Here is a 17,132-nt window from a genome sequence, read left to right on the forward strand (position 1 = left end):
CTCATGAGTAAAAAAACTAACTGGACCAAACTATTGAATCAGAGCGATTTTCGGTTAATCCAACCGGTTCAAGCAATTCACACCAATATATAAAAACCCCATCATCAATCGAACTCGAGATATGATCAGTTCACGATAAAAATGGTCGGTCCGGTTCGATTTTCAAAAATATTGTTTTAAACTCGATAGAATATTTGAATATTAAGAATAAAAAAATAAATCTACAAATTTTAATTGACGTGTTCCATTAATTTGATAGTATTGATTTTCTTAACAGTCGAAAAGGGATGGAGAGATCAAATAGTGGAAGGGAATTGGTTAAAAGGGTGTGATGGTCGTTGAAAAGGTCAAAAGTAAAAACTGTAAACAGTTGCGTAGGTAATCCTATTTTGGGTTACTAGGATTTGATATGGTTGTCGCAACAAAATCAGACTGTGCTATGCCACGTGTCGTATTGATATGATTTTCATTATAAAGCAAAACGCATGGTTTTTCGTGTCGCAGAGAAAATAGCTTTGATTGACACATTAGCCTCTGTCACTTCCTATTTACGGACCTTCTCCGACTAAATATTCGGATTTCAATTTCTCTTTTTTTTTTTCATGTATTATAATTTATTGTGTTCTTCCATCAAATAAATTTTAGGGCAAAAATCCCATATAAAAAAAACAAAATTAGGCAAAATTTAATACTAACATATGCATAAAATTTAGGGTAGTTAATTTATTAATCTCTATATTTTGGCAAAACACATTATTTAGTCTCTGTATTTTAAAAAACACACGGTAAAGTTTTTAACTTTTTTCTCGATAAACTGTTTAGTCCTTGCCGTTAGACTCTCATGAAAATTCTATTAGTCAATTTGGATTTAAGTCAAAATCTATTTAAAATAAAAATGTAATGCCTTAACTACCATTTACCACAAAATCAAATCTATACTATATATAATTACGGAAGCAGAGAGAAATGAGAAGAAGTGTTTTAGAGGTCTTATTGATGAGTTGTCAACGTAGTAAAAAATCAGATTAAAAATATTTAATTAATTAAAAATAACAAATTTATATTTATAATATATTAAATAATTACTAGCCTATTAATTAAAATAATAAAAGAAAGCAAGAGTTATGGGAAGATGAAAAAACAAAAAGCAAAGGAAATCCAAAAGTCACAAATAAACTTCTATATAAAGCATGATAGATAGTATTTCACCATTATATTCATTGGTCACGATAGATAGTATTATGTTTCTGAAGGTAAATATTCGATTTTTTTCATATGTTGTAGTTATTTTGTTCTCAATTATATTGTTGTTTTATTTTTATTAAACAATAATTGTTATAGTTTCATCTTTCAGATTCATTTCTGTTGTTACCCAGGTTCTATACCTCTCGCTATCTTATCCATGTTTTCTTTTTTATTTGTCTTTTTTTTCCAAACTGGTAGCTTCAATTGAAGAAATCCGACAGAAATAGAAGATGCATGAACAACTAAAACCAGAAAACACAAAAGTGTCAAAAATCACAAGAAATTCTTATGTTTCTCAATGTAATTATTCGAATTTTTTTTTGTCATATTTTGTAGTTATTTTTGTTCTCAATTGTGTTGTTTTCTTTTTATTAAACAATAGTTGTTATAGTTTCATTTTTTAGAGATGAAATTCCATTTCCGTCGTTATCCAGGTTCCATACCTCTCGCTATCTTATCCATGTTTTCTTTTTTATTTGTCTTTTTTCCAAAATGACTAAAATAAAGATTTTATAAATTTGTATTCTTTTTTAGTATATGTTGCTAGGTGTTATCGTTTCGTTTGCTAACTCTTAACTAAAATTTAGATTTTCGGCTTTATATGAACTCAATTTTTGGCTTTCTCAATTGTGATGTTGTTTTATTTTTATTAAACAATTGTTGTTATAGTTTCATCTTTCAGAGATGAAATTCCATTTCTGTCGTTATCCAGATTCCATACCTATCGCTACCTTATCTATGTTTTCTTTTTTATTTATTTATTTTTCAAAATGACTAAAATAAAGATTTTGTATATTTGCATTCTTTTTTAGTATATGTTCCTAGGTGTTATCGTTTTGATTGTTAACTCTAACTAAAATTTAGATTTTCGGCTTTTTATGAACTCAATTTTCAGTTTTAATTGAAGTTAGATTAATTTTTCTAATTCGGAACATGTTGAAATCCACTCATTTTTTTTAGTTTGAGTTTAGCTAATTTATATGGATTGTATTTTTTATTTTTATGCATTTTGGTACAAATAGATATAAAGTAAAGGGTGCCCGCTATGGTTACTTTGTTTTTTACAAAGTACCGTTACTTGGTGTGTTTTCACCATTGGATGATGGAGCATAAAATTAATCCAATGGTGAATATGAGCATAAAGTAACGGTACTTTGTAAAAAACAAAGTAACTATAGCGGACACCTAAAGTTTCACATGGTAGTTGTTCATTGAAGTTTTAGACATATTAAATAAAATATTAAAGAGATATTGAAATATTACACTTACAATAAAGTTTATTTTAATATAAATTATGTTATATTATTATTATTATTATTATTATTATCAAGAAGTTATTTTTTCCCAATTTTCTAGACAATGAGATTGTAAGCGTCTAATACACTTGATAAGATGTTTATTCTTGAAGAATGTGGATTATGCTAGATACGAATTCAAAATCAAGGTAAATAAAAATAAATTTTGATGCTCAAAATCCTAAAAATGTACATTAATTATGGATATTGAGATAATTGCTTTTACAACATTGGCTTATATAATTTTTAACTATTATATTATGGTTCATACAAAATTGTTAGTATTTCAAGAGTTTTTAACAGATGAAAATGAAATATTATCATAGAACAAATTATTGAAAAATATTAATTAAGAAAATATTATTATTTGAATCTTTTCAAATTCTCAAATGTTGAGCATAATGATTCTAATTAATATAATTAATTTCACATATTAATTATAAAACATTTTTTTTTACTGAGTGGTTACAATTGCGATTTAATTCTATTAACTAAAATTAATTTATGGACTTAATACTTCATTAAGAAACAATAAAATGTTTAATTAATGGGCAAAAAATATTTTCACTCTCCTCTTTATACGCTTATGTCTCGACATTCTCTCTTATTTTCAAAAAAAACCCCCGAGAGGAAGATGGTTCTCTCCTAATTATCTTTTTCATCCATTCATTTTTTTTTCAATTCTTTTGTTTGTTTTTCTTGCTTACAAAATTCAAGAATATATAATTATAGAAAATATTAATGAAGTTAAATAAGTGGTATTTGCGAGTATGGCTGATATTCCATATCGAATGTCTTGATGAGATATTACGAAATGAAAATAGGAGAAATCATCATCTTAAACTGATTCAATTAGATATATTGGATTATTGTAGCAGAATGAATAATTGAATTCGAATACTTGGTGATCATGAAATTCCATCAACCAAAATAATTATCATCAAGATGAATTTGTGACTAATTCTTACGAATTTTATTTTTTTTATATGTAACATATTGAATTGATAAAGTTTCTTCATATGCAACATTTTTTTTGAAGTAAAATATCATTAATGAGCCGAAAGTCGGTAAAAGTTTAACATAGAAATAGGAAACCCACTAGGGATAATATCAAAGTAACACTGACTAGCAAATTGAGAGGTCGCTCTAGCAAAAGCATGAGCTAAACCGTTTGCTTGTCTTCTAATAAAACGGATAGTGTAACCGTTTTGAGATGATAAAAGTGTGCGACATTGCCCAATAATGTCACCAAACTCAGAATGATACAAACTTCCTGAAGTAATAGCTTTAACAGTGGTTAAGGAATCAGATTCAAATAGAATTTTATTGTAACCTGCCTCCATGGTCCATTCGAGTGCGTGTAAGACCGTCCAAGCTTCCGCTTCCCTAACTTCCATAATTCCTTCCACCAGATTTGTCCGGGCCGAGATAAAGGCACCATGAGAATCTCTAAGTACAGCACTACCTCCTGTTTTTCCAAGAATAGTAAATATGCTTGCATCTGTGCAACAGGAAACAACATCAGTCGGTGGTCGGTGCCATATATGCAACATTAGAAAAGTATTGATTGTAATAGTTTATAGAATAATATATTGATGTTGCTTCCATTTTAACATAGATTGTAATTTTTTTGTATCGTAGATATAATATTTAATTTTAATTGTAGTTTAATTCAATTTTTGTTTAACCTATATTGTAATTATTTTGTATCGTAAATATAATATTTAATTTTAATTATAGTTTAATTCAATTTTTGGTTTTTTATTATATTCTAATATATTTCTTAATTAATCTGCTATTTTATTATTATTGTTTCACAGAATATTTGGAATATGAAAATGTATTAAAATTCCTAAAAAGTACAAATCATTGAATTTTGTAAAAATTAATAAATCATTCATCTTTAGTAAAATTTTTATAAAAAAGTAGTCAATTATTTTTAAAATTAATTTAATTTGAATTATCATTAAAAAATATATATCAATTTCAAATATACATAATATAAATTTTTTTCATAGCATGATATAAATTTATCTAAATTATATAAAAGTTTCATACCCCGTGCATCGCACGGGTTTTCGACTAGTATTATATAAGACCATTATCTTCATTGTTTCTCATCTCTGCATTCTTTTTTCCTTTATTTTCCTTTCATTTAGACTCTACTTCATTTGAAATCAACTTTGAATGTTCTTCTTCTTGATTTTCTTCTTAATCGTTCAGATTCGTAAGCATTAGGTCTGAGTGAGCATGAGTGATTCGATTATGGGTTAGGGATTCAATCATTTCTCCTTTTTTTGTGAGCGCGAGTTGTAAGAGAAAGACATAGAAGTGTGAATTGCTTTTGACTGATAAATAGTAAAGGGTAATTTAGTCATTTCCAAATTCATAAACGGTAAAAAATCTAACAAATAGACAGAATGACTAAATAGTTCACCGAGAAAAAAGTTAGAGACTTTACCGTGAGTTTTTGAAAACACAAAGACTAAACAGTGTGTTTTGTCAAAATATAGGAACTAATAAATTAATTACCCTAAAATTTAAATGGTAGAAAATCTACTTAAAAAATATCTCATAAGTCCATAGTTGTCAAAACTTGAATTCATCTTTAATTTTAAAAGCTCTAATACTATATTAATGATTTAAGAATAATTTTTATTATTATATGTTGTAGGAGATAATAATAAAAACTATTTTTGAACTTTATCAACTTAAACTTTTGGATCAAATAGTTCCATGATATGATATTAGGGTCTTTTAGATAAAGTGATCGAGTGTTCAAATTCGAATCTTAACAAATCTCATTTATTAAAAGAAATTTCAACGCATAAGGGAGTTTGTATTGTACACGTTTCAAGCCCAGAGTCGGCTTCAAGAGCAACCAATCAGTCTAGACAGTCGTCTAGTGCCTCCGATTTTGAAGGACCTCTAATTGAAAATATATTTTAATTACAATAAGGATTCAAATTTTAATTATTATGTTTATATATAATTAATAACCTCTTATCTCAATTTAATAGTAATCATATACAGAAAATAATAATAGGCTTAATAGGCATCCAGCCCCTTAAACTTGTAATTTTTTTTCACCTGGGCCCCTCAACTTAGGGGACAACCTCTCAACCCCCTTAACTCTTCAAAAACATCACATACAACCCCTTAAAATTGCAAAAATTTTTCACCTGACCCCCTCAACTTAGGGGACAACCTCTCAACCCATTCAACTCTCTAAAAACATCACATATAGCCCCTTAACGCCTACGTGGCTCTGACATGGAATAAGTTGGGATTGCATTCATTAGAAAGCGCGTGAATGTTGGCTTTAGAAACTTAAACGGTAAAAATATCCCCTTTCTTCTTAAATCCCTATCGTTTTTCTCCTCAGAAATCCTTCCTCTTTTCTGATTCCTTCGATTCACCTCTTTTATGTCCCCGACCGGTCTCCGATTCAAGTTCAACAGTAAGTATTCATCTCCTTCATTCGTCATCTACCTTCTTCTTCTTCTTCTTCTGCTTTGCCTCTTTCTTCTTCTGAGATTTTTTTTTGTTAATTAGGTTAGGGCTTGTGTTGTTCTTGAAACCGATTTCATGGTGGGTACTCATGAATCATGTTTTTGTGGTGAATATGTTGTACTTAAGGTTTCGTGGGAACCTGCAAATCAAGGAAGAAGACTCTAATGATGTCCAACTTATGGGGTAATTTACTGAATTTACATGGAAAAATTTAAGAAAAAAATGACACGTGGCATTGGTGTGGTCAACAGTCCAGCGCGTTTTCTACACGGGTCAATATTTTGACCGGATATAGGGGTGTAAGGGGCTGTATGTGATGTTTTTGGAGAGTTAAGGAGATTGAGAGGTTGTCCCTTGAGTTGAGGGGGCCAGGTGAAAAAAAGTTACAAGTTTAAGGGGGGGTATGTGATATTTTGGAGAGTTAAGGGGGTTGAGAGGTTGTCCCCTAAGTTGAGGGGGCCAGGTGAAAGAAAGTTACAAGTTTAGGGGGCTGGATACCTATTAAGCCATAATAATATAGTCAACTAAAATGGAACTGAAAATCGAGAACAATAAAAGAAACTGTCATTTTTTTCAATCTCTGTCTCTTAACAATAGTAGCACAATATCGACGTCCAAAAGTTATCCCACAACTTCTCTTTTAACAATAAGAGTAAAGTAAAAAAAAAAAAATTCTTTTGATTTGTCGGGGTTGAAAACTTACAAGCATGCATTTGTGTATTGTGCAACTTGCATTTAACGGATTTGTGAGTCAAAAAATACTTGTGCGATTTAGTTAATTTGTAAAAAGTAAGTCCTTTATATGAGGCAGTTTACAAAGTCAAACTTTTTAATTACTACAGTCTGCTTCCTTATGGGGTAAATAGCCACGATAACAATTTTTTTCAGAATGTTTCAATTTGCATACCGCACAAATTAAATATATATTTGCTTGCAAGTTTTTAAATCAGATACATTGAGGACAGTTGAATTTTTTTTTTAAATCAACTTACGTGCAATTGGTGCAGAATAAAGAACAAAATATTTATATTTTATAATAACGTCTAAAATCGATTCAACTTGCCAATGTTATGGGTAAAATTGCGCTTTGTTGTAATTTTCCAATTACCCAGATTCTTCTTGGTGAATTGCAGTTGGAAATAATCAATGAATCAAGATAACAAATCAACGAAAAAGAAAGAACACGCAAGCTTTTTACCCTGGTTCGGTTATAAAAACCTACTCCAGCCTCTGATCTTCACTATCAACGATTATGCAAACAATCAATACAAACATGAGAAACCCTAGATTTATCCCTGAATTCCTATCCTTTGCTCTCAATAAGAATTCTCTCTAACTCTATCTCTTTCTCTGTTTTTCAGTAAAAGTATTCTATATTTTTACAACTCAACTAACTCGTTATTTATACACAAATATAACTAACTCTTAACCACCTAAAAGTTGTTAGATGTTGAGATCAAAATATAACAATTCTCCACCTTGATCAACAACATCTTCGTATCATCTAGTAAAGATCAGACCTAACAGACTAGGACTCTAACTCTTGAAAATCCCTGATGTGCAGCATCTTTACGCAGTGTCCAAACTTGCCACCGGGTAAAGCTTTAGTCAGCATATTAGCAGGATTTTCTTCAGTTGGAACTTTCAGCATCTTCACTTTTCCTGAGTTCACCACGTCTCTAACAAAATGAAACTTCACATTTATGTGCTTCGATCTTTCGTGAAAAACTTGGTGCTTTGCTAAATGAAGAGCACTTTGACTGTCACTGTAAATTGTGACATGTTCTTGATTAAATCCTAATTCAGCAACTAGCCCCTTCATCCAGAGTGCATCTTTCATAGCTTCTGTGATTGCCATGTATTCTGCCTCTGTTGTAGATAATGCTACTACTGACTGTAGACAGGACTTCCAACTCACAACTCCACCACACACTTTGAACACATAACCAGTCAAAGACTTTCTTGTGTTAATACTTCCTGCATGATCAGAGTCTACGAATCCTTCTACCTGTACATGGTCAGTTTCACAGTTTCCATACATAATACCATAGTTTAAAGAGCCTCTTAGATACCTGAGTATCCACTTAACTGCATTCCAATGCTCCTTCCCGGGATTAGCCATGAATCTGCTAACCAGGCTGATTGCATAGGCCAAATCTGGTCTTGAACATATCATGGAGAACATGAGGCTTCCCACGACACTAGCATATGGAACCTTTGACATATAATTTTTGTCTTCACTAGTAGTAGGCTGTTGAGTATTTGACAGCTTGAAGTGTTGAGGTATTGGAGTTGTTACAGCTTTTGAAAATTCCATTTTAAACTTATCTAAAACCTTGCACAAGTAGTTTTTCTGATATAAGCATAACTTCTTGCATTTCCTGTTTCTAACAATCTCCATCCCTAAAATCCTTCTAGATGGTCCAAGGTCTTTTGTTTGAAATCTCTTCCTAAGCTGCTCCTTAAGCCTGTTCACTTCATACTTATCTTGACAAACAATTAGTATATCATCGACATAAAGCAACAAATATATCATGGTCCTTTTATTTATGCATTTGAAGTACACACACCAATCATATTCACTTCTATTAAACCTATGTTCAATCATGAATTCATCAAAATTGAGATACCATTGTCGAGGAGATTGCTTAAGACCATACAGTGATTTGTGGAGTAAACATACTTTGTTCAGCTTGTCCCCAACTTCATATCCCTCTGGTTGTTGCATGTAAATGACTTCATCAAGATCTCCATAGAGGAATGCAGTCTTGACATCCATCTGTTCCAATTCCCAGTCAAAATAAGCAACAAGAGATAAGATAGTTCTAATTGACCTGTGTTTAACCACTGGTGAGTAGATCTCATTATAATGTACGCCTTCTCTTTGGGAGAAGCCCTTGGCAACAAGTCTTGCTTTGAATCTGGGAGCTTCAATTCCTGGTATCCCTTCTTTTATTTTGAAAATCCATATGGAACCTATGATTTTCCTGTTATGAGGCCTGTCAACCACGGTCCAAGTCTCATTTTCCTTTAGTGAGGCTAGCTCTTCTTCCATTGCTATTTTCCAAGATTCCCCGTGTTTGCTCATAACAGCTTCCCTGAAGTGTCTTGGTTCTTCTTCTAGCAAAACAGAAGCAGTCATAAAAGCATAAGCAATTAAGTCATATCCAAATCTTTGTGTTGGTTTGGATATTCTTCTTTCCCTATCCCTCACTAAATTATAGTCAGCAATATTGTGTTGATGATCAGGTTCCTCATCAAGATGATTTTGATGATCCTCAGGAGTTTGGTTTACAGTATCTTCAGGATTTGGATCTACTACAAGTGGTTCTAGCTGAGGTTGAAGCTCCACCTCAACTTGAGTACCTTGAGTTTCTTCCTGCTTAGAAAATGAGTCTGTTTCCTCATTTGTTGTCCTATCCTGAAAATCAAACTCATTAAAAGTGACATCTCTACTTACTAAACATTTTTTATATCCTGGCTCAAGACACCATAGTTTGTATCCCTTGATCCCATCAGGATAACCAATGAAAATGCACTTGAGTGCCCTGGGATCCAACTTGCCTTGCTTAACATGAGCATAGGCAGTACAACCAAAGACTTTCAGTCTTGAGTAGTCAGTGGGATGGTCAGACCACATTTCCATTGGTGTCTTGAGTCCTATTGCAGTGGATGGGCACCTATTAATCAGGTAACAGGCTGTCTTTACAGCTTCAGCCCAAAAGGAGTGAGTTAGTTTAGCATGTATCAGCATGCACCTAACTCTCTCCATGATTGTTCTATTAAACCTCTCGGCAAGGCCATTTTTCTGCGGGGTGTGAACAACAGTGAGATGTCTCTGAATCCCTTCAACCCTACAAAATTCATTGAAAACATCAGCACAAAACTCAAGACCATTATCTTTTCTTAACCTCTTGACTTTCTTGCCAGCTTGAGTTTCAACTTGGGCTTTCCAAGTCTTAAAACTGGCAAAGGCATCACTCTTATGCTTGAGTATGTACACCCATAATCTTCTAGAGTAGTCATCTATGATGGACATGTAGTATTTACTCCCACCATGTGATGACACTCTAGCAGGACCCCACAAGTCTGAGTGTACATAATCAAGAATGCCTTCAGTTCGATGTACGGCTTTAGGAAATTTGTTCCTGGCAGCTTTGCCATAGATAGAATCTTCACAAAACTCCATTTTGCCGAGTCTTGTTCCTCCAAAACATCCCTTCTTGTCTAGTTCATTTATCCCTTTCTCACTCACGTGGCCAAGCCTTAAGTGCCATAACCTTGTCATCTTATCCCTGTCAACAAGATTAACAGATCCAACAACAGTAGTGCCTTTTAAGAAATATAAACCATTCGTTCTTACACCTTTCAAGACAATGTTAGAATTTTTAGAGACAATTAAATCACCATTTTCTGATTTGAAGCAATAACCTTGATTGTCTAGGGTTCCTAGAGAAATCAAGTTTCTCTTCAAGTCAGGAATATATCTTACATTAGTGAGAGTCTTGGTGATTCTATTGTACATTTTTATACGAATGTTACCTATTCCTTTGACCTTGCAGGCCTTGTTGTTGCCTAGAAGGACTGATCCCCCATCTTCCAAACGTAAGTCTTGAAACCAATCCTTATTTGGAGACATGTGGTATGTGCAGCCACTATCAAGAACCCATGCCTCCGTTGAGTCTTCTTGAGAGACAGTTAGTGCCTCAGCAATGTCATATCCCTCTTCTGCAATGGATGCCTTCCCTTGGGTTCCTGGTTTGGGGAATTGCTTGTCTCTATCCGGGTAATCTTTCTTCATGTGTCCTTCCCTGTGACAATGATAACACTTGAAAGGAAAATCGTTATCAGTATTAGATTTAGTTTTGGACCTGTCTTTATTCTTGTGTTTCGATTTCTAATGCTTCTTGGATTTCTTGCCCTGGATAATCAGGCCTTCAGCAACAGTCTTCTTATCAGGCTTTGATTCCAATTCTCTGTTCTTGAGAGCCACCTGGACATCTTCAAGGCTGAGAGTGTCTTTTCCATACTTTAGTGCTTCAACAAAATTAGAATACGATTTGGGAAGAGCATTCAGGATTATTACGGCTTGATCTTCATCTTCCACTATAATTTCCAGATTTGCTAAGTCGATGATAATTCTATTGAACTCGTCAAGGCTTCAGATATCAGCTTGTCTTCTTGGATCTTGAAGGAAAAGAGTTTTCCTTTCTGGTAGACCCGGTTGGTGAGAGATTTCGTCATGTACAGCGATTCGAGTTTGGTCCAGACACCAGCAACAGTTTTTTCTTTTGAAACTTCTCGCATGACTTTATCTCCAAGATGTAGAATCAGCGTGTTGTATGCCATATCAAGAATGTCCTGTTTTTCTGTTGCAGATAAGGTCTCTGGTAGTTCTTTTTCGCCTTGAAAAGCCTTTGCGATCTTCATCTGAACTAGCACCGCCTTCATTCTTGTTCGCCATAATGAGAAATCGCCTTTTCCATCAAAGCGCTCAACTTCAACTCGCGTGAGAACCATCTTGATTGATCTTGATGATTGAAAGAGGCTCTAATACCAATTGTTGTAATTTTCCAATTACCCAGACTCTTCTTGGTGAATTGCAGTTGGAAATAATCAATGAATCAAGATAACAAATCAACGAAAAAGAAAGAACACGCAAGCTTTTTACCCTAGTTCGGTTATAAAAACCTACTCCAGCCTCTGATCTTCACTATCAACGATTATGCAAACAATCAATACGAACATGAGAAACCCTAGATTTATCCCTGAATTCCTATCCCTTGCTCTCAATAAGAATTCTCTCTAATTCTATCTCTTTCTCTGTTTTTCAGTAAAAGTATTCTATATTTTTACAACTCAACTAACTCGTTATTTATACACAAATATAACTAACTCTTAACCACCTAAAAGTTGTTAGATGTTGAGATCAAAATATAACACGCTTGACTGCCGGCGTTAGGGATAAAGTTCCACAATTTCAGACGTTAAGGGTAAAATTGCTTATAACCGTAAATGTTAGGATATTTTTGCACCTTATATCTTTTTTTCATTCGTAATAAAATGACTCGCATGTGCCTGATAAAATAGTTTGATAGTTTGATGAATTCTTTTTCAAATTGATTCAACCAGTCAATGTTACACGTAAAATTATTATTAACTGTCAAATTTAAAGATAAAATTTCACTGTTTTAAAATTTAAGGGCATTTTTTCATCCCCCGAATGAAAATTATTCTTGGAACTCTATCAAAGAGTTTTGAGGTGATGTAATATCATGACATGTACAAGAAAGACAAACTTTCCAAACACAGTGATGGTGCAGCCCGAAAACTGGAGAAAGATTTATTTTGAACGCAACGCACATCAAGAAGAAGAAGAAAAAGCAATTTCATTCAAATATTCCTACTGCCACAAAAGAGTAATTTCATCTCCTTAAAAATATAACACTGTTCTGCAGACTCTGCACCACATTAAGCACTAGACTATTCCAATATTATAATTTATAAAGTACAAAGTACTAAAATAAACTTTGAGATTTTAGGAATTTGTTGAGTGTAAACGAGCCGAACCCTAGGTAGGTTCGGTATTCGCTCGTTAATATCTCGAGCCAAGTCCTTTCGAGCCGAGTTTTGACCGAGCCGAGCTTTAACCAAATTTATCATAAATGCATAAAAAAAGTAGCTTAGATAATAAAAAAATCTTTATAACATACTCTGTATAAGTTTAAAATATTTATAAAGAAAAATAATCATGTTATTGTTGAGATTCTAGAATAGTAGATGGTACTTGTGGTCGGAAAACACAAAGTCGGAGAAAAATTTCAAACAATGAAATATATATTAAAAGTTGTAATGTATTTTGTTCCTTATTAATTTATAGCTAAAAAGTCAAATATCTCAGTTTTTTTGTATCATTTTTTTGGGTTAAATCTTATTTGAGTTGTGAATTGTGATAAAAACCAATAATAACCAATGAAATATTTATAGTAATTAAAAATAATCGAGCATGCTCGCGAGTTTTTGAATCGAACCTGAGGAAGCTCAGACTCAGCTCATTAGTGCACGAACCGATCCCGAACTCGAGTCGAGCCCTATCGAATCGAACTTTAATCGAGCTTTCCCCAAGCCGAGCTCGAATAGTTTGTGAACTACCAAAACTCGTTTACACCCCTAGTTGTTTACCCCTAGTTGTTTAAACGTTTATCATGAATTTTTTAATTGTACGCAATATTCGAATAAAAAAGTTCAAAATTAGATAAAGTGCTTCTTTGTTTAAACCAAACTGAATCTTTAATATAATGTTATAAGTCTCAGATTAGCGGATCAGACCGATCGAATAAGGAACCAACTAGATCTCCGCTTTGGATCTTGTTAGATTTGTTAATTTTCAACAGTCCAATAAGAACCTGGGATCTGGCGGTCCAATCGAGATCCGAGATGATCTCAGTTTTTATATTTTTAAAAAATTAATTAAAAAAAGAAAAGAGGAAAAAAATAACCATTACTTCTAAAAAAACTTTTGAATTTTAATTTTTATTACTTTTATAATCAGTTTTGAAATAGTAATAGTTTGAAGCAAAGATTGTTATAATTATATTAAAATATGGTGGTAATAAATCAATGGAGTTTATTACTGTTGAAATTTCCAAATGATAAATAGTTGATTTATAATTTTAAATAAATATACGGCAAGGGTGGCAGCTTAGGGCTTCCCGTTTGGGAGCGCCCCTTATCTAAAAAAGTTGTACTTTTTCTTTATAAAGTTTAAAATTAATTTCAATTATAATACAATAATTATTATTGAAATTTCAATGGTTGAAAACTACTTTTTAAATAATTAGTTATTAATCATATATGAATTTAATAGTATTTATATATAGAAAAATAAAAATACGTTCCACTAAATGGAATTGAAAAGTGATAACCATAATACAAATTGTCTCATTTATGTTAGTCGTCGTCTCTTAACAATAATAGAATAATAGAGGCTTCAAAATTTATTTCACACTTTTCTCTTAACAATAATAGAGATGTGTACAAATTGAGTCATATATTTATTTAAGGAAAGCAAATTTAGCATCTACATCTAAAATAGTATAATTTTAATCCTAAGATTTACTAGAAAATACTATTACAACGTCATTAATGGATAATGAAGTTTTTTCGGTAACAAAAAAGTTTTATTACGTGGTCAAAATGCTAGAGGTTGAAGGATAGCCAAAATACTATAAAATTGCAAACGAAACAAAAACTCATCGTTCAATAATAAGGCTTGAAATTAGATTTTTTTTTTATATAAAGGTTAAATCAATTTTCACTCAATAATCATAGGGATAAATTTATTTTTAATATAACAATCAATTGTTTCGTTCTTTGCAAATTGCCAAAAAAATTTGATTTCTAAATCGATTCTTTTTATTGAGTCAATAATTAATTATATTTCATTTATATTAAATTTAAATTTTTAAAAAATAGAGTATGGAATCCTAGAGTTTCTAAAATACTGGAACCGTCTATATATATATATATATGTATATAACATTTTCTGGTCCGATCAATCTGAGTCATTTGATTGAATCAAATAACACATGATCTAGTTATAAATCTGATTTGATATAAGTCGGTTTTCTAACAAAAAATTGCTTAAATCATGAGACTAAGGGTCTATTTGTTTCAGATGTTTTTATTTGTTGTTTGCTATTGTTGTAAGCTGTTTATTGTTTATTGTTTGATGTTGATGACAGACAATAGACATTAGTTGTTTTTTCTAACAAAAAAAACAGTTATTTCGACCAAAAAGTTTCTATTTCTTATTTAATATCGAATAAAAAATAATTCCGAAAAATAGAAACAAACGGAGGAACCAAACAAGATCATGTATAGTTGACTTTTATTTGGGAAGATTTTGAAATCTTGGAATCAAACCAAAGTGATCTCATCCATACCTACCTCAAATCCATAATTGTGAACTTTAAAAACACGATAACGTTTTCACGAATATGCAAAATCAGATCAGAGTGTTTATTTTAGTACTGAAACTAAACGTCGCCGTCCCGTCGGGTAAGTGGTGAAAGAATGGGGGAAAACATGAAAAAGGAAAGAAGGAAGTGACAGTGAATAGAAGAAAGGATGTTTGTCCCACGTGGCCGTAACTGCGGCGGTCGGAATTAGGAACTTCATATTTGTCACTCTTTGCTTCACGCTATCTTTCTCTTTCACCTTGCCGTGCCTTTAAAGTTTCTACTACTACTTTCTCTCTCCCCATTAACTCATATATACCAATCCGGTAAATTACATTTTTAGCCCTATGATATTATCCAAATTTTAACTTTCTATCTTAACATTTTACTTTAACAAAATTTTACCCATTAACTTTCCATCTTAACATTTTTAGGCCTGGTGAAGGAGTTTGTTTTATATACTGTTTGCTGTTGCTGTTAACAAAAACCGATTTTCCAAAAAACGGAGATTCTCTGCTTTTGTAAAATCCTATTTTTCAGGTATAAAATACAAACAGAAGTACCTAATCGAAACACCTGAAACTCTCAATTTTAAAGTGAAAAGGCAAACATGGATATAAAAATAAGCAACCAAACATCCCCTAAATACTTTAAGTTTTTCCTTTGTAAAAGTTCATAATTTTTACAATAGGTTTTACTATGAACACCCAACATACTATCACTTGCTATTTACTATATATTTATACATATTGCTTTATTATTTGTACACTTATTCCATAGACCATATAATCCGCTTAATTAAGCAAAATTAAAATTAATCCCAAAATAGTAAGTGCTTAAATTCTTCCCATATATGGACCTTATCAAGACAACGACAACGATCATTCCGAACAAGGGACATGCTAAAGTCGGGTGCATTCGAGTTATCTTCATGAGGTAAGGGTATTGGATACATCTTAATATTGATTTGGTGGTTTGAATTAATATAGACCTCGGGCTGACCCTAACCCTAAGCATAGGATGGGATGTGCCAAAATCCTAAAGATTTATCCCTCCAAACCGAGAGTTCCACATGTTGCAATCGTAAGTGAGTTTCCTACCCAACCAACTAAGACTTGGGTGTACAAGCCAACAATTGATTAAGTCGAGACACATAGGGATTTCAGACCACTAAAAAATCACAAAAATTAACATGATTTGGGATTCTAACTCATTTTAGTTGGAGAAACGAATTCCTTTGAATTAATTAACCCTTTTTCTACGTGTAGATATAAAATGACTGCAAATAATAACCGAACTAATAAGCGATCTATCCTTTTAGAAGGATATACCAAGGCTTAGAGCCCAAAGGAATGGTTCCCAAAACAACATATATCTTCGACAACAATGAGCTAGACTATTGCATAAGGGAAAACCCTTTTAAACTTTGAAGAGCTTGAAAAGAGTGAAAGTCGGGCTTTCACATCGGAATTCCATGTGATAGAAATCAACAGGTCTGTTCCCACATCATATATATTAGATACCGAATGTGGATCTTACATTTGTTCAAATCGAAGTTTAAAGAATAAAAGAGTTTTGGCATAAGGTAAAGTCGGCCTTAGAGTTGGAAACAGTGCACAGGTTGCAGCCCTAGAGGATGGTGAGTTCCATCGGCTAGAGATCCTCTAGAGTTGAAATTCTCTAGAGTTGGTGGAGTTATATGCATCTCAATCATTAATTACAAAATGAATGGATGAGATTTGATTGATCAATAAATGACTAGTTAAATATTAAAATTTATCAATTAAATCTCATCCATTAATGTTGCAATTAATGGTTGAGATTACAACTCCACCAACTCTAGAGGCTTTTTAACTCTAGAGGATCCCTACACAGTTCCATCTCTCATTGCCAGAATCGCCATCAATAATTGCAGTCATTAGATGGATGAAGTCATTAGGAAATCTCGGTTTCATGCTCACCGCACCAATATTGTTCTGTGCAAGATTTACGGATCTCTAAAAGCGAGTTGTCGGTCATCATTCAGACAACACGTGTTGATAGAGAAATTTTACTAAACGTCCGACTTGGCACATCATTCATGTCTTAGACAAACAATTTAATGAAACGTGATAAATTA

The sequence above is a fragment of the Euphorbia lathyris genome, chromosome 2, assembly GCF_963576675.1.
Source record: "Euphorbia lathyris chromosome 2, ddEupLath1.1, whole genome shotgun sequence".
Classification (NCBI taxonomy): domain Eukaryota; kingdom Viridiplantae; phylum Streptophyta; class Magnoliopsida; order Malpighiales; family Euphorbiaceae; genus Euphorbia; species Euphorbia lathyris.